The following is a 24,867-nucleotide window of genomic DNA, read 5'->3' as shown; positions in this document are numbered from 1 at the left end:
GTAGATGTTCTTTGAAAAAATGTCTAGTCAGGTTTTCTGCCCATTTTCTAATCAGATTTTTTTGGTGTTGGGAGGTATTCTTTATATATTTTGGGTATTAACCCCTTATCAGATATATCTTTTGCATATATCTTCTTTCATTTAGTAGGTTGGCTTTTTATTTTGTTGATAGTTTCCTTAGAGGCTTTTTATTTTGATGGAGTTCCAATAGGTTTATTTTTGCTTTTGTTTCCCTTGCCTTAGGAGATGTATCTAGAATAAGGTTGCTATGGCTGATGTCAGAGAAATTACTGCCTGTGTTTTCTTGGATTTTTATGGTTTTATGGTATAGGTATAACCATTACTTCAAACTCTATTAGGTAAATTAATTACTTCTGTTTAGTCCCCCCCCCCGTGGTTTTATGTTATTCTTTCACTTGGAACATATTCCTCTGCATCCTAATTTTCTTCAAATTTCTATGTTTCTATGAATTAGGAAGAACATCTACCTCTCCTAATCTTTAACAAGTGGACTTAGGAGAATCCTTTGTGTAAACTGTGTGTCTGGAAGATTTGACTGGCTGGCTGGACCTGGACTCAGTATGGGCCAGGGGTGGTCCCATGGAGTACCCATGGGCCCCAGCAGATTGGCTAGAGGTGTGGTCTAGGGGCCTGGGGTTCACTGGGGTGGACCTAGTAGTCCAGCTACAGCACTTAGATCCTGCTCCTATCCACATTATCAAAATGGAGGTGGAAAATGAATTTTATTTTAAAAATGCCCATTCTCTGTGCCTTTAGAGAGAGTTGAGACAGTTTCCTACCTGGTGGACGGATTTCCTTCACTAAACTATTTTTTTTCCTGGGTATGCCCTAGGATGGGCAAGTTGTCACATCCCTGGTGGTGTTCCCATCATCTCTGTGTTTTTGTGTCTCCTACCTTTCTCTATGTGGTCCCTCTATTGTTTGTTGTGCTAAAGCTAGATATTCAGTGATTAGTTCTTCAGAAGAAATTGCTGTATACAAAGTGTAGATTCAGTGTGTCTGTGGAAAGAGGTGATTTCAGGGTCTTCCTATGCTAACATCTTGGACAACCTCCCAGGAGCACTGTTTATAAACATGTTAATGTAGGATCATATATGTAACCACCAATGATTTCAATTCATTTATTTCCCTTAACAATTGCCAAGATAGGTACTAATATTAAACCCACTTTGCATTTGAAAAAATTAGGACCTAAATAGGTCACAAAATTGATATGTGGTCACTCAATTGGCTAAACAAGTATTGAATGGCACTCATGAACACTTCTCAATCCCAGGTAAAGAACTCACAAATTTACCTGTCTATAATAATGCCTACTATTTATTACTCTAAACTAGGAGATATATAGCCATTGGTGGGCTTGATAGTGCACTTACCTCTCAGTTACCCATATCAGAAGCATTTCTAAATCTGAGGAGGACACACACATCACCCATCTCCTCCTCCTGGGTCAGTAACAATAATTCTGATATTCTTTGATATCTTTAAATTCTATTATTATTTAGGACATAGAACACTGCATTCTCTTCAGCCTTAGGTCTGTGTTATACCATCTATGACTGAATTTGTACTACTCATTCTCCCATGATGGGTTTTCATCCTTTTTCATCTTGACTTGGATCTCCCTCTCTCAAAATACTCCTCTTTTAGCATTTTTGTTGACATCTTTTATATATTAGAATCCTTCATTCTCCTTAATAAGCAGAATATTAAAAATTAGGTCTCAAATTTCTTCACTTGAGGGGAGCTATCAGTTGGCAATTACAAATATGTTTTATTCCTAAATCTCTTAGATTTCAAGCATTACCATAGATTTTTTTTCTGCCTTAGAAATTTCTTTTGTGCCTAGAAAACAGCCTGGAGCAGAGATGGAACACTGGTGAGACATGGAAGCTCAATGCAGACAAGGCCATTACTCCACCACTAAGTTTGTATCTCAGCTAATGATTTTGGTCTTGATTAAATGGATTAGATTGGGAAACACAACAAGCCCATGAATAACTAGGAATTGATGGTTATTCTTCCCTCTTTGCCCCATGCCATTTTGTCTCAGAGCTCAGATGAGGTATAGAAGAGAATGCCTTCAAGGTTGCAAAGCAGTCCATTTAGCTCCAGGTCCTGAGAGAGCCTTGAGTCAGCTTGCTGTAGATTCCACCAGTGAGCTTTGACTTCTCAGCAATCTCTCTCATGAGAGGCTTCCCAGAAATCCATCCATTCAGCTCACCCCTGAATGCACTTTGAGCAACTGGCTGCCTCTCCCGTAAGCACGTTATTAATGGTCTCTTTTCAAAAGCAGAGATAGTGCCCTGGAAAATACGATATTGATTTTTTCCCCTCCTTTCTCACTGTTTCAATCACTGCTCGTTTGAATGGCCTTCATTTTTAGCAACAACAAGAGAATCTTCAAAGAAAAGTGGTTTATAGGATCAGCCTGAAATAAAATCACTGCTCAATTTAAGCTCTGAAAAATACTATTGATATTTTAATAGAAGTTTGGAGAGCCTATTGCAAGCTCAATAATAGCTACAAGGAGTTTATACACAGAAATCATACTTAGGGATCATTTTATTTCTTAGGCAGTATGTGTTAACAGCAAATAACAGCTTAAACCTTCACTCACTTCCATACTGTATACATCAAGAGTCTCAAGAGTGTGGAAATGTTCAGAGTACTTCAGAAGGGTGAAAGGCTTTCTACAACTCAAATGATTTGTCTCTAATTGGCCCTTGTAGAAGAAACCTGGTTGGTTTTCTCTTAAGCTATTTGCCTGTGTTGGCATCAGGAAATCCCAACAATCTTATAGCAGAAAGACCTAAGGATCACATAGTTAAATGGATTTGTTGCATAGATAAGACAAGCAAAGTCCAGGTGATGGTATGATTTAATGAAGTGGCACAGTCTCAAATTCCTGTCCAGGATTCTTTCTCTGTGGACACCTAGAATTCTACCTGCCTGGATTTTGCTATAGTGCTGACTTCTCTCCTCCATTTTCCTCTCATATTGTCAAAAATACCTATGGTTCTTCTCAGTTTTGAATCTTTGTATGCTGCACAAACATACTAATTTATGAGGTAGAATAGTGATATTATATTATCTGGTATATTAGTGTGTTAAATTCAAGGGTCATTTCAAGAGCCACCTTTTCTAGGAAACTTGTGTGTAACTTTTGTCCCTAACAATGTCACTCTTTTCTATCAACCCCTGTAAATCACTGAAAATATGCCTTGATTTGTCCTTATGTGTGCATCAAGATTTCTATTGAGGTCTTTAAAATTGATGTTGAGTAAATGAATAGATTCACTATATACTATTTACTATGTAGCTAATAAATGTGTAAGGTACCATGCTGTTAAGAGAAATACCAATAAAAAAAATACAGGAAGATATTTTTTGTTCTTATCTTTTTATTTTTTTATTTGATAGAACAGGCAGAGGGAGCAGGGACCCCGATGTGGGGCTCAATCCCAGGACCCTGGGATCATGACCTGAGCTGAAGGCAGACGCCCAACCAACTGAACCACCCAGGTGTCCCCAGATGCAGGTTTTAAATGTAGGAGAAGAATTTTCACAGGAAGAGATAGATTGATATAGAAGAAGATAGTAAACTTCAGAAGGAAAAACAAGAGTAGGAGAATTTAGGGCTTGTCAATATAGTGGAATTATATAGGATATTTGGGAAAATATAATGAGACAGTTTCAAAAATGTGATTAAAGGAGAGGAAATAGGATGAGAAACAAAATGTTTCCAAGTTTGGGGGATCAAAGCTATGCTTTTAGTATATTATACAGACAAGGGAAAAGAATCTTGATTAGGATGGGAGAGGGATATCCATTCATTCAGTCATGCAATAAATATTAATTGGGAATATACTATATGTAAGGCACTATTCTAGGCTCTAGGGATACTTTGAAATGATGGGGTGAGGAAGTCATTACATCAAATGCCAGACTAACATGGTTGTTACATAAATAAAAAGAGATTAATAAATGTTGAAGAAATTGTGCCTGATTGAACATGAAAGCAAAAGAGCCAATATTACACAAACGCTGATTAGGGTGTCATTAATAGGAGGAGGGGAAGTGAGAGGAGTTTACTGGAAGCCTGTGTAGGTAGAGGATAAGCACTGGTGAATTAGGTTTGGGCCATGGTACTAGGGGTAGAATATTGGATGGAAAATTTATCTTTTAGGATTTCCCTGTTTGTTCTTCCATAGAGGTGTTTGATTAGATAGGTCTGCAACCATAGAGGCTGCCTGACCTGCTTTGTTATGGCATAATGCTTAACTTCTTGGAAGATGCAGACAGCCACTGCCATCAGAAACCAGGCCAACTCCCATGCGGAAGGAAATGCCTTAGTCTCATTAGAGGAATTCTTGCAAGTTCCATATGGCCAAGCACCTCTCACCAGGAGCCTACATTGATTTGGGGGAAAGCCTTATAGCTTTGCCTGGCCTTTTCTTTTTTGTGTACATCTTTCTTGGGAACCATGAAGGAAAATAGTTCTGGCAGCTAGCCAGTCTCCTTTTTTCACCAGCAAAGGGGAGCCTAATATAATCCAGCTCTTAGAGGCAGGGTTCTTGCTTCCTGTTTCCATGTGGAAGGACCTAATCAACTCACTATCAGTAGGCCCTGCAAAGTTCTTTATACCCACTGGCTAGGTCAGTACCTAAAATGTGGACAAGTAATGCAAGGATAAGTTTCTCACCTTTATGAAAACCACACCCGTGGTGTAACTTCATACACTGGTTGGGAGGAAATTTGATGGCTAGGAAGACCTTTGAATGACCCTAAAACTATACTCTGTAGAATGCTACCTTTTTTGCTTAGGAAGACCAACACAAATTTCAAATGGCCACTTCATTAATGATCTGAAAACAAATTGGAGGAAATCTATTTCTCATCCAAACTATGAAACCAATTGAAAATAAATTCAAATCACATTTCATCCCTATTTGAGATTAACTGGGTTTGACATCTGTGATTATAGACATTATGACATTGATTCATGAAACAGAAGTAGAATTTTTGTTATTTTAAGTCTCAGGACATGAACTTAGTATTGAATTTTTGAGTTTATTTTTGTTGTTTTTCCAAGATAAATTTGAATGATCTTTTTAACTCTTTTTAAATTATAGGTTTTCTTCAGGGTATCAAATCTTTAAAAAGATAGTTTCCCCTTGCCTACAGAGTTTGTTACAACCATCTTAGTTTACCTGCATCAAAGGCCTTGTAATATTTTAGAACAATCTGCATTTCATCTGTTAATATAAGAAACATTTATTGAGGACCTAATTTATGCCAGACACGTCTCTCAGTTCTGTGGATGTCATAAATATATTTTCCACATAGACTTCTACAGAATCATTTCATCTTCAAACATTTTTTAAAAATGTTAACTATTAGGCTGGCTATGGGGTATATGGAAACTCTGCAATAGTCTTGCAACTTTTCTGCAAATCTAAAAGTCTATTAATATAAACTAAAAATATAAGATGTAAAGTTTATTAAATATTAAAACAAAAACTCCATGAATAAATGAGTCTCATGATATGTTACAAAAGCAAAACATCCCCCAACCAAACTTAAAAAGTATGTAAGGAAATGATTAACTGTGTAATAGTCAAGATAGCCTAGGTTAGCAAACCAACACAAAACCTTAATGCTTATTAGCAGAAAAGGATTTTAATATGTTCAAAATATAGAACCAAATGGATTAAAAGAAATACTGTCAATAGTAATGAATATATATAAAATAAGATGTATATTTTATAAGTGAATAATATAAAAACTCTACAAATGGGTCTCATGGCATATTGGACACAGTAGGCATTTGAGAGGTAGGTCAGTTAAAAACACCTAAACTGAAGAACAGACAGGAAAACAGAATGGGAGGCAAAAAAAAAGATAAATCATATGTGAAGTTGGAGTGCTAGAAGTGAGGGAAAATATGCAGAAGTAGTAATCAAAACAGAAAATGAATTTTCCAATGCTAATAAATTTCATATTTTTTAAGTCTTGTTGAAATCCCACCGCCACAAACAGAATATAAATAAAATAAGCATGGGTGTACACACATACACACTCCTTAGTAAAACTGATGAAACCCAAAGAAAAAGAATCACAAAAGCATGTAGAGAAAAAAAAAAAAAGCACTAACTTTCATGGAACTACAATAAAACAAGCAGCAATAAGAGAGTTACCTTACTAAAAGAATCATTGAAAGCAGAAGACCATGGATTAGCGTCTTTAAAAGGGTGAGGGGGAATAAAACCTGCTTATACTTCTATATTTAGGAAAAATATACTTAAAGACAAATGAAAAATTTTAATAGTAGACCAGAAATAAAGGTAATACTAAAATGGGTTTATCGAACAGAAGGCAAAGGATACCAGGCAGAAACATGGATGAACAAAATGGAAAACACAAAATTAAACATAGGTAAAAATATTAAATGCATAAAACCAAATTCAAATAAATTTGAGTATGAGATTAAAACTTTCATAAATTTTAACATTACTTTAAAAAGTAAAGTAATTACTACGCATAAAAAGTTATAAGTACATGTTTTAATTTGGGGGTTAATCAACATAAGAGTAAAATGTATAATTGATAGGTTGCAAGGGAAAAAAACTCTGAATAATCCCAACAAACAAAAAAAATCCCAAGGCGAAGGAAAAAGAGTTAAATTTAAAACACATGTCAAATGGTAGATATAACCATTTCTATCAGTAACTATAAATCAACTGGATATTCCAATTAAATACTGATTATAAAAATTAGACTTTAAATACATTGACAGAAAAGTTGGTGAAATGTTGATAAAAATGGGACGTTAAATATTTACAATATCAGACAAAGTGAACTTTTTAATGCAAGAGTGTTAGAAATAGAGGGACATGTCTTAATTCTAGAGATCAATGTAGGAAGATATGACAATTTCAAATCTATAGGAACACATTAAAAGGGACTCAGAGTTGCATATACCAAAAACCACAATCATTAGGGAGACCTGAAAATACAAGACTCGAAAAGCACAATAAATTTGATCTGTCATGTTAAAATACTGCACATAACAAAAAGAGTCTATATTCTTTTTCACACACACGAAATTTTTACCAAAGTCAACTACATGCTGTACCATGAAGAAAGCCTCAGAAATTTCAAAAGATTTCAATCAATCAAGTTGAAAATGAATGACAAAAAGGAATTTCCCAGCAACTTGAAAATGAGTAGCATACATGTCTAAAGAATACATGGAATGAAGGCAAAAATATCAAACTAGAAATTATAAAACATTAATGGCAAAATTCATGAAGATATATCAACACTTGTGTTTAGAAGGAAATGTGTTGCCTTAATTCAGTGATTCTCAACTAGGAGTGATTATTAGTTGGCTCAACTGGAGGGTAATACTAGCATGTATGGGTTGAAGATAGGGGTGCTGTTAAACATCCTACAATGCACAGGACAATTACCTCCAACAAAAATTATTTATGCCAAAATAGTAATAGTGCCAAGGTTGAGGAACCCTGTTTTAAATGCAAATACTGGGAAATAAGAGAAAGAAGGCTGAATATCAATGTGAAGTAGCAGCAAATTAAAAAAAAAAAAGATATTAGAAGGAAGAAAAATAGAAAGGAATTAAATCAATAAATCAGCGAAATAGAAATCAGATGTATAATACAGAGAATCAAGAGTCAAATATTGGTTTTTTGAAATGATAAAATTGAAAAACTTAGGACTGTTCAGAAAAAAACATAACTGATTCTACACACCTTAAAGATAATAAGAGGTTATGATGAACAGCCTTATGCCAATACATTTGATAATTTGGATGAAATCAATAAATTTCTCAATTAAATAGCCACTTAATGACCATAGAGGAAAAAAATAGAAAATCTGAATAGCCCAATATCCATCAAAGATTAAAACCCTTATTTAAAACTTCCCCCCCCCAAAAAAAAATCTCAGGCTCAGATAACTTTTTCTTTTTAATAATGAATTCTAAACATTTTAAGAAAAACTAACACTCATAAATTCTTCCAGAGTGTAGAGGACTACATCATAATTTTTTATCACACAAGCATAGCCTTGATATCAAACCCAGACAGAAACACCAAAAGAAAGGAAAATTACAGAATAGTCTCCTATAATCATAGATTCAACACTCTAAAAATAATGTAAACAAAACAAATTCAGAACTATATTAAACATCATCAATTAAGCTTTATTCAGAAAATGCAAGGGTATTGTAGAATTCAAAATTAAAGTAATTCAGACATTAATATAAAAATACAGAATAATTATATGATTATCTCTGTAGACTCATAAAGAAGATGTTTAGTTAAAATACCTATTCATGATTTTAAAAACTTTACCAAACTGAGAGGGAATTTAACTGGTGAAGAATATAAAAATTTATGGTAGACATATTTAATGATAAAATATTAATAGCTTTCCTTCTGAGATTGGAAATAAGATATGAATGCAAATCATCCCTTCTCAATATTTTAAGACTTTCTAACAGAGTGATAAAAACAAATGAAAGTCATAATGATTGGAAAGAAAAAAAGTCAACAATTTGGACAAGGTAATTGCATATGTAAAATACTCAATCTACAAAATACTATTAGAATTGATTGTATCTAGCAACCTTGATAAATTCAAAGAATTGTATTTCTCTATATTATCAACAAAAGAAAACCAAATTAAATAAAAATGATACAATTTATAATCACAGAAAAATCAACCTTCCTATTCTGAAGGCTACAATATTAATAAGCAAATCAAATAAGACTTAGATGAATACTATGTTCACTTATCAGAGACTCAATATGGTAAAGTTGTCAGTCTCAGCCAATCTATAGTTTTAGCACAATCTCAATATACAGAGAAAGAGAAAACTTGGAGGGACATTAACAATGTGTTTTAAAAATTCATATGGAAATTCAAAGGCAAATATTTGATGAAGCAATCTTTATTTTTTTAATTAAATTTAATTTTATTGTTATGTTAGTCACCATACAATACATCATTAGTTTTTGATGTAGTGATCCATGATCCATTGTTTTCGTATAACACCCAGTGCTCCATGCAGTACGTGCCCTCCTTAATACCCATCACCGGGCTAAAGCATTTGACAAAATACAGCATCCTTTCCTTATTAAAACTTTTCCAAGTATAGGGATAGAGGGAAAATTCCTCAATTTCATAAAATCCATCTATGAAAAACCCACAGCGAATATCATCTTCAGTGGGGAAAAGCTGAGAGTCTTTCCCTTAAGATCAGGAACACAACAAGGATGCCCACTCTTGCCACTATTGTTCAACATAGTACTAGAAGTCCTAGCAACAGCAATCAGACAACAAAAAGAATTAAAAGGTATTCAAATTGGCAAAGAAGTAGTCAAACTCTCTTCACAGATGACATGGTACTTTATGTGGAAAATTCAAAAGACTCCACCCGCAAATTACTAGAACTCATCCAGCAATTCAGTAATGTGGCAGGATAAAAAATCAATGCACAGAAATCAGTTGCTTTCTCATACACTAACAATGCAACTGTAGAAAGAGAAATTAGAGAAATGATTCCATTTACAATAGCACCAAAAACCATAAGATACCTCGGAATAAACCTAACCAAAGAGGTAAAAGATCTATACTCTAGGAACTACAGAATACTCATGAAAGAAATTGAAGACGACACAAAAAGATGGAAAAACATCCCATGCTCGTGGATTGGAAGAATAAACATTGTTAAGATGTCTATGCTGCCCAGAGCAATCTATACCTTCAACGCCATCCAGATCAAAATTCCAATGACATTTTTCAAAGTGCTGGAACAAACAAACCTAAAATTTGTATGGAATCAGAAAAGACCCTGAATCGCCAAGGAGATGTTGAAAAAGAAAAACAAAGCTGGGGGCATCACGTTGCCCGATTTCAAGCTATATTACAAAGCCATGATCACCAAGACAGCATGGTACTGGCACAAAAACAGACATATAGACCAATGGAACAGAATAGAGCCTAGATATGGACCCTCAACTCTATGGTCAAATAATCTTCGACAAAGCAGGAAAAAATATGCAATGGAAAAAAGACCATCTCTTCAATAAATGGTGCTGAGAAAATTGGACAGTTATCTACAGAAGAATGAAACTCGACCATTCTCTAACACCATACACAATGAGGAAGCAATCTTTAAAAACAAAACTGGGTGAGTTAAATACCAATACATAGCAAGATCTATTATAAAACTATACCAACCAACAAAGTAGTATTGGTCTTCTAATAAACAATGTTGGTTTCATTGAGTATAAGGAGAAAAATATATCTTGATCTCTACCTATACCTAAAAATTTCTTGTAGTTCAATTTTAAATTATGAGTTAAATCAAGAGGTTTTTAGAAGAAAGCATAGGAAAACATTTTAATGTTAGATTAAGAAGTTTTCCCTGAACACACGATATGCTCTCAATAATGAAAAATAAAAAATGTGCTATGTCAAAATTTTAAACTTTTACTTATTAAAATACATGATTGCAACAGAAGAAGCTACAGAGTGGGAGAAAATACTCAAATGTATATTCAATAAAGGATTTGGATTTAGAGTACATAGAGATTATACTTATCAATGAGAAAAAAGATAACCAAATAAACTAATGGGGAAAATTTCTTAAACAGATTCATCACAAAAGAGAACACTTAATTGTCCAACAACAAATTAAAAGTTGCTGAATTCCATTAGTCTTCAGGAACATGCAAATCAAAAGTACAATGAAATACCCCTGATACATGCACAGAATAATTAAAGTGAAAAAAGCAATTCTCAGTATTGCTGAAGAGAAGGAGCACCAGAAATCTCATGCACTGCTAGTGGAAGGGTAAATTGGTACAACCACCTTAGAAAACTCATTGATAGCATCTAAGTACACACATTTTCTGTGATGCTACAGTTTAACTTCCAGGTATATGTTTAACAGAAAAATGAACATTTGTTCAACAAAAGATATGTACAATAATGTTCATAGCAGTGCTGTGTATAACAACAACAAAAACTATAAATTACCAAATGCCCTTCAGCAGCAAAATGGATATGTCTATTTTGGCATATTTACACAATGTAATAATATCCTAGAATAAATAAATATGTACAAATGCAAAGAACTACATAAATGAATCTCACAAACATGTTTAACAAAGGAATCGAACCATAAATGGTATGTATGGTATGATTCATTCTACATGAAATACAACAAATAAAAAAAAAACTAATTTGTGGTATAAGAAGTCAGGATAATGGTTACACTAAGATAATAACTTGAAACAAGCTCAAGGAGGATGTAGGGTACTGGTAATACTTTGTTGATCTGAGAGTTAGTTATTATGAGTTTGTTCAATTTGGAGAATTATAATTATTTCTATATGCATATTACATTTGAATAAATAGGTTACAGGTATAGTAAAGTACACAGAAAGCAAAATAATATGGACAAAGGCCAAACAAAAAATTAAAACAGACAAATTAAGGGTTGCTGGCTGGCTCAGTCACTAGAGCATGTGACTCTTGAACTTGGGGTTGTAAGTTTGAGACCCATGTCAGGTGTAGAGATTACCTTTAAAAATAGGCAAATTATATACTATGGAAATAAAAACATAAGTGGAGTGTCTATATTTCTAACAGAAAATATAAGCAAGTGTATGAACGAAGATGAAAAGTATTTCTTAATGTTAGAATCAATCAATCAATGGATCTAGAGGGTATAATGCTAATGAAATAAATCAGTCAGATAAAGACAAGTATATTATTTCATTCAAATATAGAGAATACACTGATGGTTACCAGAGAGGAGGTGGGTGAAATAGGTGAAGGGATTGGGGCGCCTGGGTGGCTCAGTCATTAAGCGTCTGCCTTCGGCTCAGGTCATGATCCCAGCGTCCTGGGATCGAGCCCTGCATCGGGCTCCCTGCTCGGCGGGAAGCCTGCTTCTCCCTCTCCCACTCCCCCTGCTTGTGTTCCTTCTCTGTCAAATAAATAAAATCTTTAAAAAAAAAAAATAGGTGAAGGGATTTAAGAGTATACTTATCATGATTAGCACTGAGTAATATATAGAATTGTTGAATCACTGTATTGTACACCTGAAACTAATATAATACTGTATGTTAATTATACTGGAATTAAAATAAAATTTAAGAAAAATCAACCAACCAAAAATCCATAATGATTATAAATAGGTATGTGTCTAATAACAGATTCAAAATACATAAAGTAAAACAGACAAATATAAGAGAATAGACAAATCCATAATCATAGCTAAGACTTTAATATGGCTCTCAGAGCTATTTATATAAAACCTAGACAAAAAAAAATCAGATTAAGACAATCTGAATAACACAAGCAACTCCTCTGACAAAACTGATATTTATAGAACAGAGCAACCTACAGGTACAGATTATATGTTCTTTTTAAGAGCTTATGTAACAACTGAAAAATGATATGCTGGGCTATAGAAAAACTCAATTTTAAGAGACTGTACTATTACAGTGTTCTCTGAAAACAATGAATTTAACTTATGAAGCTCTTATTTATTTATTTATTTATTTCCATTTATTACCTTTTAAAACTTTCCTTGTGCCCCCACTCTCCATCCTCACAGAATAGTCTGGGGCAACCAGTAAGCAGCCCTACCCCAGTGCACCATCCCACAATAGTCAATGGGCCTGCTCAGCCCATACAGGAGGCACACCTTGAGTACCACCAAATATAAAGATAGTGGATCACTTACAATGCTAATATGAAGGTTAGAAGACAAAAAGTAGTAAAATCAATTACAATAATTAGGTAAGTGATACACAAAATAAAAAGAGGTAAAATGATACCAAAAACATAAATGACTATCAACTTAAAATACAGATTATTACAATATTATTATGATAATGAACATCATGGTAATCACAAACCAAAAAACCTATATAGATACATTTAATAGAGCGAGAGAAAGGAATCTAAATATAACACTAAAGAAAATCATCAAACTACAAGAGGAAAGAGCTAGAAAAGAAGAAAGGAACAGAGAAGACAAAAATAACCAGAAAACAATTGGCAATAAGTACATACCTATCAGTAATTCATCTAAATGTAAATAGATTTCTCCAATCAAAAGACCTAGTGTAGCTAATGGATTAAAAAAAAAAAAAAAGACCCTCCGTATACTGCCTACAAGAGACTCACATAAGATTTAAAGGCATGTGCAGACTGAAAGTGGAGGGATGGTAAAAGATATTCCATGCTAATATTTATATCAGACAAAACAGACTTTAAAACAAAGATTGTAAGAAGGCCATTACATAATGATAAAGGATCAATTCAAGAAAAGAATATTACATTTGTAAATGTTTATGTACCTGACATAAGACCACATAAATATATAAAACAAATATTAACAGATAAAGAGAGAAATTGACAGCAATACAATATTAGTAGGGGATTTTAATACCCCACAATGGATAGATCATCTGGATAAAAATCAATAGGAAACAGCACCAAAAAGAAAAAGCTACCTAGAAATAAACTTAACCAATGTGGTAAAAGACCTATACTCTAAGAACTATAAGACGTTGATGAAAGAAATTGAAGATGACATAAAAGGAAATATATTCCATGCTCATGGAATGGATGAATTGATATTATTAAAACATTCATACTACCCAAAGCAATCTGCAGATTTTATGCAATCTCTATCAATATACCAATAATATGTTTTTCACAGAACTAGAACAAATAATCCTAAAATTTGTATAGAACCACAAAAGACCCCATATAGCCAAGGCATTTTTTGAGAAAGAAGAATGAAGCTAGTGGTATCCCAATCCCAGATTTCAAGATACTACAAAGCTATAGTAATCAAAACAGTATGAAACAGACACAAAAATAGATCAATAGAATAGGACAGAGGGCCCAGAAATAAGCTTATACTTATATGGTCAATTAGTCTATGACAAAAGAGACAGGAATATAAAATGAGAAAAAGATGGTCTTTTCAATAAATGGTGCCAGGAAAACTGGACAGCTACATGCTAAAGAATGAAACAGGACCACTTTCTTACAACATACACAAAAATAAACTCAAAATGGATTAAAGACCTAAATGTAAGACCTGAAATCATAAAACTCCTAAAAGAAAACATAGGTAATAATTTCTTGGACACTGGCCTTAGCAACACATTTATGGATATGTCTCCTTGGGCAAGGGTAAGAAAAGCCAAAGTAAACTATCGGTACTATATCAAAATAAAAAGCTTTTGCACAGCAGAGGAAACCATCAATGACAACAACAAAAAATACACCCATTGAATGGAAGAAAATATTTGTTATTGATATATCCACTAGGGGGTTAATATCTAAAATATATAAAGAATTCCTACAACTCAACACCAAAAATATCCAATTAAAAAATGGGTAGAGGACCTGAATAGATATTTTTCCGAAGAGTACATACAGATGGCCAAAAGACACATGAACATATGTTCAACATCACTAATCATTAGGAAAATGCAAATCAAAATGATGAGGGATCCTCTCACACGAGGCAGAATGGCTAGTGTCAAAAACAAACAAATTTTGGCAAGAATGTGGAGAAAAGGGAACCTTCATGCACTGTTGGGAATGTAAATTGTACAGCCACTGTTGAAAATATTACAGAGGTTCCTCAAGAAATTAAAAATAGAAATACCATATGATCCAGTAATTCAACTACTGAGGATTTACCTAAAGAAAATGAAAACAATAATTTGAAAAGATATATGCACCCCTGTGTTTACTGCAGAACTATTTACAATAGCCAAGATATGAAAGCAACCTGTGTGTATCAATAGATAAGTGGACAAAGATGTGGGGGCTGTGTGTGCATGCATACATATGTATATATACATATATATACACACACATACATATAATATAGAATATTATAGAATATTACTCAGCCATAAAATAGAATGAGATCTTGCCATTCATGACAACCTGGATGAACCTAAAGGGTATTATGCTAAGTGAAATAAGTCAGAGAAAGACACATAACATATAATTTGTGTTGAATCTAGAAAACAAATGAACAAAAAAACCCCAGTAACAGACCCGTAAATACAGAGAATTGGTGGTTGCCAGAGGGGACGAGTGTGGAGGGATGGGCAAAATAGGTGAAGGGTACTAAGGTGTTCAAACATCCAGTTATGTCACAGAGATGAAAAGTATGGTGTAGGGAATATAGTCAATAATATTGTAATTACGTTGTATAGTGACAGATAATAACTACACTTACTGTGGTGAGCATTGAGTATAGAATTGTTGATAACCATGCTGTACACCTAAAATTAATATAACATTGTATACCAACTATACTTCAATAATTTTTTTACAAAATCATGTATTTTATATTTACAGAATAAAAATTTAGGTGATGATCTCAGTAGATACAGAAAAAACACTTAATAAAATTCAGTAAACTCAGTAAGTCTCAGACTAACAAATCAAGGAAGTAAAAGACTTAAAAGCTGAGAAGTAACATTGTTCCTATTTGCATGATTGTCAATGTAGAAAATCCCAAATAGCATACAAAAGATCCACTAAAAGTAATGTTATTAGCTCCATCATAAAAGGTCAATATACCTTTGTATATCAATTGTATATACAGTATCAATTGTAGTTTTATATACTAAGAGCATACAATTGGAAAATAAAATAAAGATCATTCTAATTCCAACAGCGTCAGATAATTTATCAGGAAGAAAGAAAGCCAAGCACCTTCTCTATACAGGAAACAGTGAAACATTAAAAGAAAAAAAAAATAGAATAAAAAGCCAACCTAAAATTTAATATTCAGCAGAAACCACTTTGGGAAATAGTAATATAAATTATTTTCTAGCCAAATAAAAATAGTAGGCATGCTACAACACACAGAGACACAGCCCTTACACAGCCCTTAAATTGAGAATATTCTACTTAATATTTTCCTATGAAAAATATAATAACAAATTCCTGTTTAAGTATATGGAAACATGACAAAAGGCTGGTATTTGGAGTTAAAAGTCATACTGTCTAGCAAGAGGATAAGAGCCTGGGGCACCTGGGTGGCTCAGATGGTTTAAATGTCTGCTTTTGGCTCAGGTCTTAATGTCCAGGTCCTGGGAAGGAGCCCTGCATTGAGCCCTGCCTCAAGCTCCCGCCTCAGCAAAGAGCCTGCTTCTCCCTCTCCCCTTGCCCCTCTCCCCCACTCTTCTGCTGTCTCTCTCTGTCGAATAAAATCTTAAAAAAAAAAAAAAAAAAAAGGGTAAGAGACCCAGTTTGGCCGTGTTGAATAAACAGATGATGAGATAAGAGATGAAGAGGGAATGAGACACACAGGCACAGTTAAGTCCCTAGCTCCTGAACTGATGCTTAGCTGCAGCCTTCCCCATATTTTAGGTCTCTTTAAAAAGTTGTACCAAGTGAAGTTCCTACCACTTAAAATAATAGAAAAATTCTTATTACTACAAATTTGGACCTGATCTTTTGTAATTAATGGAAACTTAGAGTTACTTAATGAAATGAGGATTGCCACACCTACTTTAAAAGATGCCTCAGGGGATTAGAAACAGTATGTGAAAACTATTGTTATTTAGCCATTATTATGTAATATCTTTGTACTCAGCCAAAAGTGAGATGGAACTGTAATTCCCCCTTTCCTCAAACAGGGGGAATGAGGTAGAGAATGAGTCCCTGGGAATGATCTAAAGTTGTTTTTGTTGACTTAAGTCTCTGGGTATTTTATGACCTTGACCTTTTTTGAGGTTCAGGATAAAATCTACTGGCACTTTAGATGACTCTACAAGTTCCTTAAACACCACCATGGGGTCTCCTATGAAAAGCTTTAAAGTTCTGGACTCTTACACATGGAATACAGTTTATTTCAGGGTGTAAAATTCTCCCGGGGGGTGGGTAAAAATCATTCTCTTGGAAATGCACAAGATGAATAAGGGAATTTTTGTGTTTCACTGTGGTAGAAAAGAAAGGTGAGAAATGGATGTGTGGGCATATAGAGATCTGGATTCCCCTTCAGCCATGTATAATTCCATGCTAAAATACTTAAATTTGATTTTACTTCAGATTAAAGAAATTGCCCAATTCTCATTTCCCCCACCTCTATTATCAGTTATTTGAGTGTATTTAATGAGAACTCTTAAGCCTTTAAAATAAGTGAAAAAGCACAATTTGAGGTGCTATTTCTGTACAGGAAATATCCACATCTAATGGTTCCAGAAGTGATAGTATTTTTAGGAGCATCAATGGTAGATCTTAAACATTTTAGAAGGCAGAGCTCCCGGCCATCATGTTCAACCACTCTTATGTGCCAATTGAACTGAAAATCTGTTAAAAAGGAACTTCTGCAAGAATATCAGGCTTGAACTATAAATGCATGGTTCCATAGCACATCAGGGTTCCTCAGATTTGACCTTGAAGACTATGACATCCAAGGATGTGGATCATCTTCCCCAATGTCTTCCTGCCTCATCACAGAATCTAAGTTGGATAAAGTCTTGGATGTTATTCATCCTACCCATGCAGTGATCTTTACTCCAACATTCCTGAGAAGTGGTCTTCAGCTTTCAGCTTAAATGCCTTTAGCAACAGGCTGCTCATTTATTTGACAAGGTAGATTGCTCCTTGGTTAGACGGCTTTAATTGTTGGAAAGTTCTCCCTCAAATTGAGCAAAATCAACCTCCCTATAATTTTCACCCAATAATCCTTGTCCTGATTTCCAGAGCAATACAGAATGAATTAACTCCCATCAACCCTTCAAATGACAGCCCTCCACCCAGGCATACTCACTCCTTTAGTTCACTACTCTGTGAAGGGGTGGTGTAGCACTATGATTCAGTCTGAAAACCTGGGTTCAATTCTCTGGTCTCAGTTGTCAAATTACAGGCTCCAAATCTGTGTAATGGAGGTAAGGGTATATGTGCTATATCTTTCCCTAGGTCTTTGCAAAGATTATATTGAGAGAACCTGTGGAATGTATTATTTCAACTCTAATATACACTATAAATATGATATATCATTAATGAGTCTCAATTCACACTGAATAGTCCACTTCTGAAATTTTTCTTGGAGAACTCAACTCTCATTGTTCTCATATTTATTAGATTTTCTTTAGTGTAACATTCCAGGGCTAAAGTCAGGTTCCTCCTAACTGCCATTGCCCTGTTTAATATGACTGGCTTTCTTTTCCTGTAGAGAGCATGGAAAGCTAAGTTGTTTCATCAAGCCAAGTAATATACCAAAGTCTTTCCTCACTTTAGTTATGTTGCTTACTTCCAAACCTGAGCATATACATGGAAGGTATTACACTTTTCTTATTCCTTTTTAATATCAACAATTATTCTCCATGTAAATGAGTTCATAGTATTGCAGTGTGAAATTTAGGCCAAAGATACAATTGCCAAGAATTCAAAGAGCATCTGATTAGTGATTATTTTAAGTGTCCCTGAATTGATCTCTACCTGATGATCCATGCCCACATTTTAAACACAGTAATATCTGCTTTAGAAATAGGCTAAGCTGCCACTTAGAAGTCTAATGACAATAATTGCTTTACAGTAAATGACTCAGGACAGTAACGTAATCAACAAGACTTATGATTTACTTAAAATACGTGCGGATGTTCATTATTTCTAGGGAAACATGATTATTAAGTCTAATAACATTTGCAAATGTAAAGTACTATAATTAGGTGGAAATTTTCTAATTCTAAAGGCCATGCACCAGAAATACTGAGGAAGGTGAAACTGTCAGATGTAAGTTATATTGTATGATAGATGTAAATGAAAATGTTCAGCATTTTATTTTGCATATATAACAAGGAGTACAGCATAGGACACAGTGACAGGAAAAGAAATGTTAATAGCAAGAGAAGGGCAAGAGAGGAGATGAGAGAAGTGATAAATTTTAAAAAGGAAAATATAAATGTGGGAGAGGCAACACTAAACTCAAAAAAAAAAGAGAAACTAAATGCTAGAAGTTGCATATAAGAAATATCAGTGGAGTGTTCAAATAAACCACCAGGACCCAAGGGCCAAAGGTACATGTATTACTTTATGACATACTTTACAGGCAGAAAAGGACATGGATCAAAACGAGGTACATAAGTAAAAATGTTGAAATTATTAATCCGGGAAGTCAGGATAAATTGGGTAAGAAAAAGATGGCCAACAGAAAAAAACAGTAGTATCCCAACACTAAAAGCTTTCCTATTGGCAAGAGCCAAAATAAATACCACAGGAAATAGGGACATAGAAATTGATCAAAATGAATAAAACCAGAAACTTAGATTAGCTGGCAGGGCAACTGGGGTGGATGCAGGAATTAGAATATGCTAAACTCATCAGTTAGCATTAGATTAAACTTCATAGAATAAAATAATCCAATATTTTTTTAAGTATCTTAAAAATGATAAAAAAAATATATCATTCACTAAATATAGGGCAATTCAGGACTACTAAGGAAATCGATAGTCATCAGTTTATTTCATCTCAATCTCCCTAGGAGAAGACCCTTGTCTTAATGGACATAAATGACTGCTGGGGCTTCACTCATCATACAAGTATTTTAGGAAGCAAGATGGAGGAGGGGGTAAAGCACAGTGTTCTTCCTCTATTTAAGGAATTTCCCAGAATCTATACAAAACCTATCCATTTTCTTTTCATTAAACAAATGCAATTATGTAGCCACACTTTTGCAAGGTAAGCTGATAAATGTGCTTAGGTAAATTCAGGAGAAAATAGATGTTAAGAGGAAATTAATTTCTGTCATATATCATTACATAGGAATAACAAAGATTAACATTTATTAAGTATTCATTATGTGGCCAAAAAACAAAATATTTTGTACATATTATTTCACAATAATCCTAAAACTTAAAAACTATTCTCCCTTTATAAATCAAGGACTAAAGAAAAAGTTTAAAATCTAGTTCAAAACCATAAACTTAGCAAAGGGCAAAAAAGAGTTTAACATGTGGGTCTGCCACATTCTAGGGACTGAGGGCATAATCCCTACAGCTCTGCTTCTCCAAGCATGAGGAAGAGTAAAAGACTGATATTCCCAATAGGATATCCTTGCTAACTGAGGCAATATGCCACCTCAGCCAGGTAGTTTATAAACATGTCCTGTGAAGCAGAGGGTTAAATTTAGAATATGAGCATCCCAGAAACAGGGGAGAGAATCTGTATAAAAGAAAATGATGGAAAGATGAATAAAATATCCAACTCTGGAGAGGAGGAAGAAAGAGAATTAGTGAAGACAAAGATAGGTAAAGTAGGAGAGAAGAAGGGAGTGACAAAATAAAAAGAGAGCAATTCAAAGAATTTAAGAGTGAATGAGTATGGAAGAGGGAAAAGGAAGCAAGGTGAAAAAAGTACATGTGCACCACTTTGCCTGTGAAGGATTGCTGTCTTCAGCCCATTCTCTGTAACTATCCAAATGGCTAGAAATATTATTCCTCTATAGGCAATGCATGAGTTTACATAGACATAAGTTTAAAATGGAAATGGCAATGGAAATTTTGTGATATATTTAGAAGAGAAATTCCAAGCATTTCATTTCTTATGAAAAGGAGCACTCCAGCTCCAATGTCTTATGACCAGTGTCTTTGTGTGCTGGATCTGACCTGGCAGTCAAACAAAAAGTTCTAAAATATCCAGTGTGTGTGTTTTGGGGGGGGGGGGGGTGAAAAGAATGAAAGAAATAGAGCAATTACATTTTTATCTCATGTAAAATCTGTAATAATCACTGTAATCTAAAAGCTTTTAGGCCCAACTTTTGTTTGATGGTTGGATTTGCACGGACGCTTGTAAAGAAATGAGAATATATCCTTCTCATGGTAATGGTGGGATGCAGAATAAAACTCTCAGACAATTTCCATACTTCTGGTGCTCAGGCCTTGGGTAAATTAGTTGCAACATCTTAGACCATTAGAATGATTACAGCTAACTATAATACAGTAATAGCAGCCCTAGGGCTGTAAAACTCTTTGATAATGTTTATTTTTGTACCATTCTGTAATACCTAGAAATAATTAAGGGAATTAGAAAGAACAACTAGGTTATCTATCTCTACTTCAATAAATCAGAGAGGGTGGATTCTAACAAATGTCAGTGATCTTACAATTTACTATTGTGGAGCTATCTAGAAAAACTCAGACAATCTTCTCTCTTGGCTAATGAGAAGTTTCAGTACAACTTGTATTCATATCTTAACTAAACCAAACTTTCTGGATGTGGAGGAAATAAACATAATAGCCCACTGACTCCTAATTGAGGGTCAAACACTCAATACAAGTGCCTTAGTCCTTTCAGTGTGCTATAACAAAATGCCATAGACTGAATGACTTTTAACAATAGAAATACTTTTCTCACGGTTCTGGAGGGTGGAAGTCTGAGATCAGGGTGCCAACATGGGCAAGTGAAAGCACTCTTCCTAAAGTTGCCGACTTTGAGTTGTAGCCTCATGGATGAAAGAGCTAGGGAGCTCAGTGAGGTCTCTTTTATAAGAGCACAATCCCATGCATAAAGACTTCATCTTTATGACCTAATCATTTTCCAAATGTCCCACCTTTGACACTATCACATTGGGTGTTAGGACTCAAACAAGTGAATTTTAGGGGGACACAAACATTCAGACCATAGCAAAGGATTTAAGGCTCAGGGATAAGTTCAGACAATACAGTGGTCAACAAACTGGACCTCATCCCCATAGCAAAGTACTTGCAGTGTTGCAAGACACATGGATTATCCAGGGTATAGGATTCCAAATATAAGTATTAATATATGGATGGAAAGATTGAGAATATGTGGTTCTGTCTCAAGCACTTAAGGGAAATTTGTGGGAAACTGGAGGTCACTCTCATTCAAAATTTAAAGGGAACAGAGACCCAATTTTCTCCTGGGTCTAAAATCTACAAGGCAAAGTGAGGTGCGTGTATAGTTACTCCATCTATTCTACTAGAAACTAGAAACTGTTTTATTTTAAAGATGATTTCTACAAGAATACTTCCCCAACTTATTTTCTATAATATGTAAGATGATTTAACTGATTTGAAGGACTATCTTAATTCCAAAAGTTTTTTTTTATTTTATTAGAAGTCTCTTGAAGAACAAAATGACAGAATAGTGTGAAATAGTCTTGATGGCAAGGCCTGGTCTAGATTTGAGAATGATCTCTTGACTTAACTGAAGTTATTTACAGTTGGTTTCACTATGCTTTAACCACCAGCAAGTAGTGCAAATTCTATCCTAGAAATCCAGGATACATGACTTTGTGAAGAGGAGACAAACCCATGCACAGGAACTCAGAAGAACAATTCTCCATGTTGTCCCACTACCTACTTAATCTCTCTGAGGCTTATTTTTCTTAAGTAAAATGATACAAATTCTTGTCTGCCCACCTTATACAAATATGGTTAAATATAATAAGTGGAAAAAAAGTTTTGGAAACCTTTGAGTAATATAAATATAAACTTATATAAATATAAGCTATTACTATTTGAAAACATCACACCTAAGAATTTTTAAATAATTTAAAAAGATTTTTCCATGTTTAGTGTAAAATCTCAGAGCAGACATGTCCTAAAGAACAAGGGGAGAAAACAGTCCATTGTCTCTTTCACATGTATCCATTTTGTTAAACAATTAATTGAAACCGTATTCCTAAATGCACAAAAACAATTATCCTTTCAAAATAAACTGCTTAAAAAATAAAGCAGAATTTCCTTGATCTTAAAATCAATTACTTCTAATAATCTGTCCTCATGATATATTCATTTTGGAAATTTACAAACAGACACAATGTATTTTTCTTTCTTGAAAACCTATTCAAGATTTTTATCATTGTATGCATTTTATTTCTAAGGATGTCCTGTTACCATATATTATCAACAAGCCTACTTTTTAAAAGAGATTTTATTTATTTGAGAGAGAGAGAGAGAGAGCCCGTGAGAAAGAGAGAGCATGAGCAGGAGGAGGGGCAGAGGGAGAGGCAGACTCCCCACTGAGCAAGGAGCCATCCCAGGACCCTGAGATCATGACCTGAGCTGAAAGCAGACACTTAACTGACTGAGACACTCAAAAGTCTATTTAATAAAAAGACACAGATTCAGGGGCGCCTGGGTGGCTCAGTTGGTTAAACGACTGCCTTCGGCTCAGGTCATGATCCTGGAGTCCCGGGATCGAGTCCCACATCGGGCTCCCTGCTCAGCGGGGAGTCTGCTTCTCCCTCTGACCCTCCCCCCTCTCATGTGCTCTCTCTCTCTCTCATTCTCTCTGTCTCAAATAAATAAATAAAATCTTAAAAAAAAAAAAAAAAGACACAGATTCAAAGATCCTCACACATTGCTTGAGATAACAAAGAGATACATTGCAGAGAATTTTATTGACTGCTCTAATGAGAAAGGTCTTTGCAGAGGAGCAAAACCAAGTTCTTCCTTTTCCAAGAGCCTAGAAAAAGGAAATTATTTGGAATGTATAGATGGTACAAAGTTTTTATAATATGTCCCATCTGAGTACTTATGAGTCTGTTCAGAAACTTTTTCTTACTTTGTCTAGTATTTCTTCCATCCTAGTCATATCCACAAAACGTAGCCTATCTTAAGCTTGCATCACTTTTTTGAGAAAAGTGACATTTCTAATCACCTACATGTTTATATCTACATAAAATCTGAAGCACCGTATGAAAGAGGAAATGTAGATTAGGAAACACAAAAGTAACATAATAAATAAGGAAGTTATCTGGTAATCAGTTATTTTATAATATTTTTTCCTAAATCTTCTTTCAATATTTTATTTAGAAAAAAATTCCTATAACAAAACCCAAACTGGTCCTTGACCCTAAATATTATCATAGCTGCCATCTCAGAAAAACAACAAATATGACTACCAAAAGGAATTACAATTTTGACTCTCTAAATGTCCCTAAGGGCAATAGATTTTACTTAAAGAAGTTTTTCTTAATATCAGTGTATTTACTTGAAGCCTTAAAATTACCTGGTACACTAAAAAGGCATATAACAACAGGTACTGCCTCAAAACAAAATAATACTAAGCTAGGTGGATGTCTATTAACAGATGTAAAATAGTTTACAAGTTGATGGAAATAAGTTTGTCTATCCACAAGCCAAATAAAATCAAGATCTAATAAAATACTGTAGAAAACAGTATTTATTGCAATGAAGCACAAGTATAATAAAACTCATCAGCTACAGGAAGAAAAGATCTGGTATACAGAGCCAAGCTGTTAGTCTGATACTATCAGCACAGTAATGGAATCCACCCTGATAGGTTTTTAAACCCTGACTTTCCTAATCATTGGAAGCTGTTTGATACAGGTTAGGAATTGTTGACATGACCTAACTCTATGGAGAGCAAACCTAGAAAAAGAAGAGTGCCTACATTAGCTGTAGAAAGAAAAAACAAACAAACAAACAAATAAATAAACAAATAAACAAATAAACCAAAACCAAACCAAACCAAACCAAAAAAACAGATTCCCATTGATTCCAAGTTATTCAAAGGCCCATTGAGTGGAAGACCCCACAGACATTTTCTGCCTAGAGCTCCTACTTTAAGACCAAGAGAATTTTTAAAAAATGAAGATAGTTTAAGGGAACTCTGGACAAATTCAAACATATTAACATTCATATAATAGGGTTTGCAGAAGGAGAAGAAAGAGAGAAAGGGATAGAAAACCTATTTGAAGAAATAATGGCTGAAAACCTCCCTAACTTGGCGAAAGAAACAGACATCCAAGTTTAGGGAGTA

This window comes from Mirounga leonina, unplaced genomic scaffold (genome assembly GCF_011800145.1).
Source record: "Mirounga leonina isolate KUSES-001 unplaced genomic scaffold, KU_Mleo_1.0 Mir_93, whole genome shotgun sequence".
Taxonomy (NCBI): Eukaryota; Metazoa; Chordata; class Mammalia; order Carnivora; family Phocidae; genus Mirounga; species Mirounga leonina.
The sequence above is the reverse complement of the archived record's forward strand: the minus strand, read 5'-3'. Positions refer to the sequence as shown.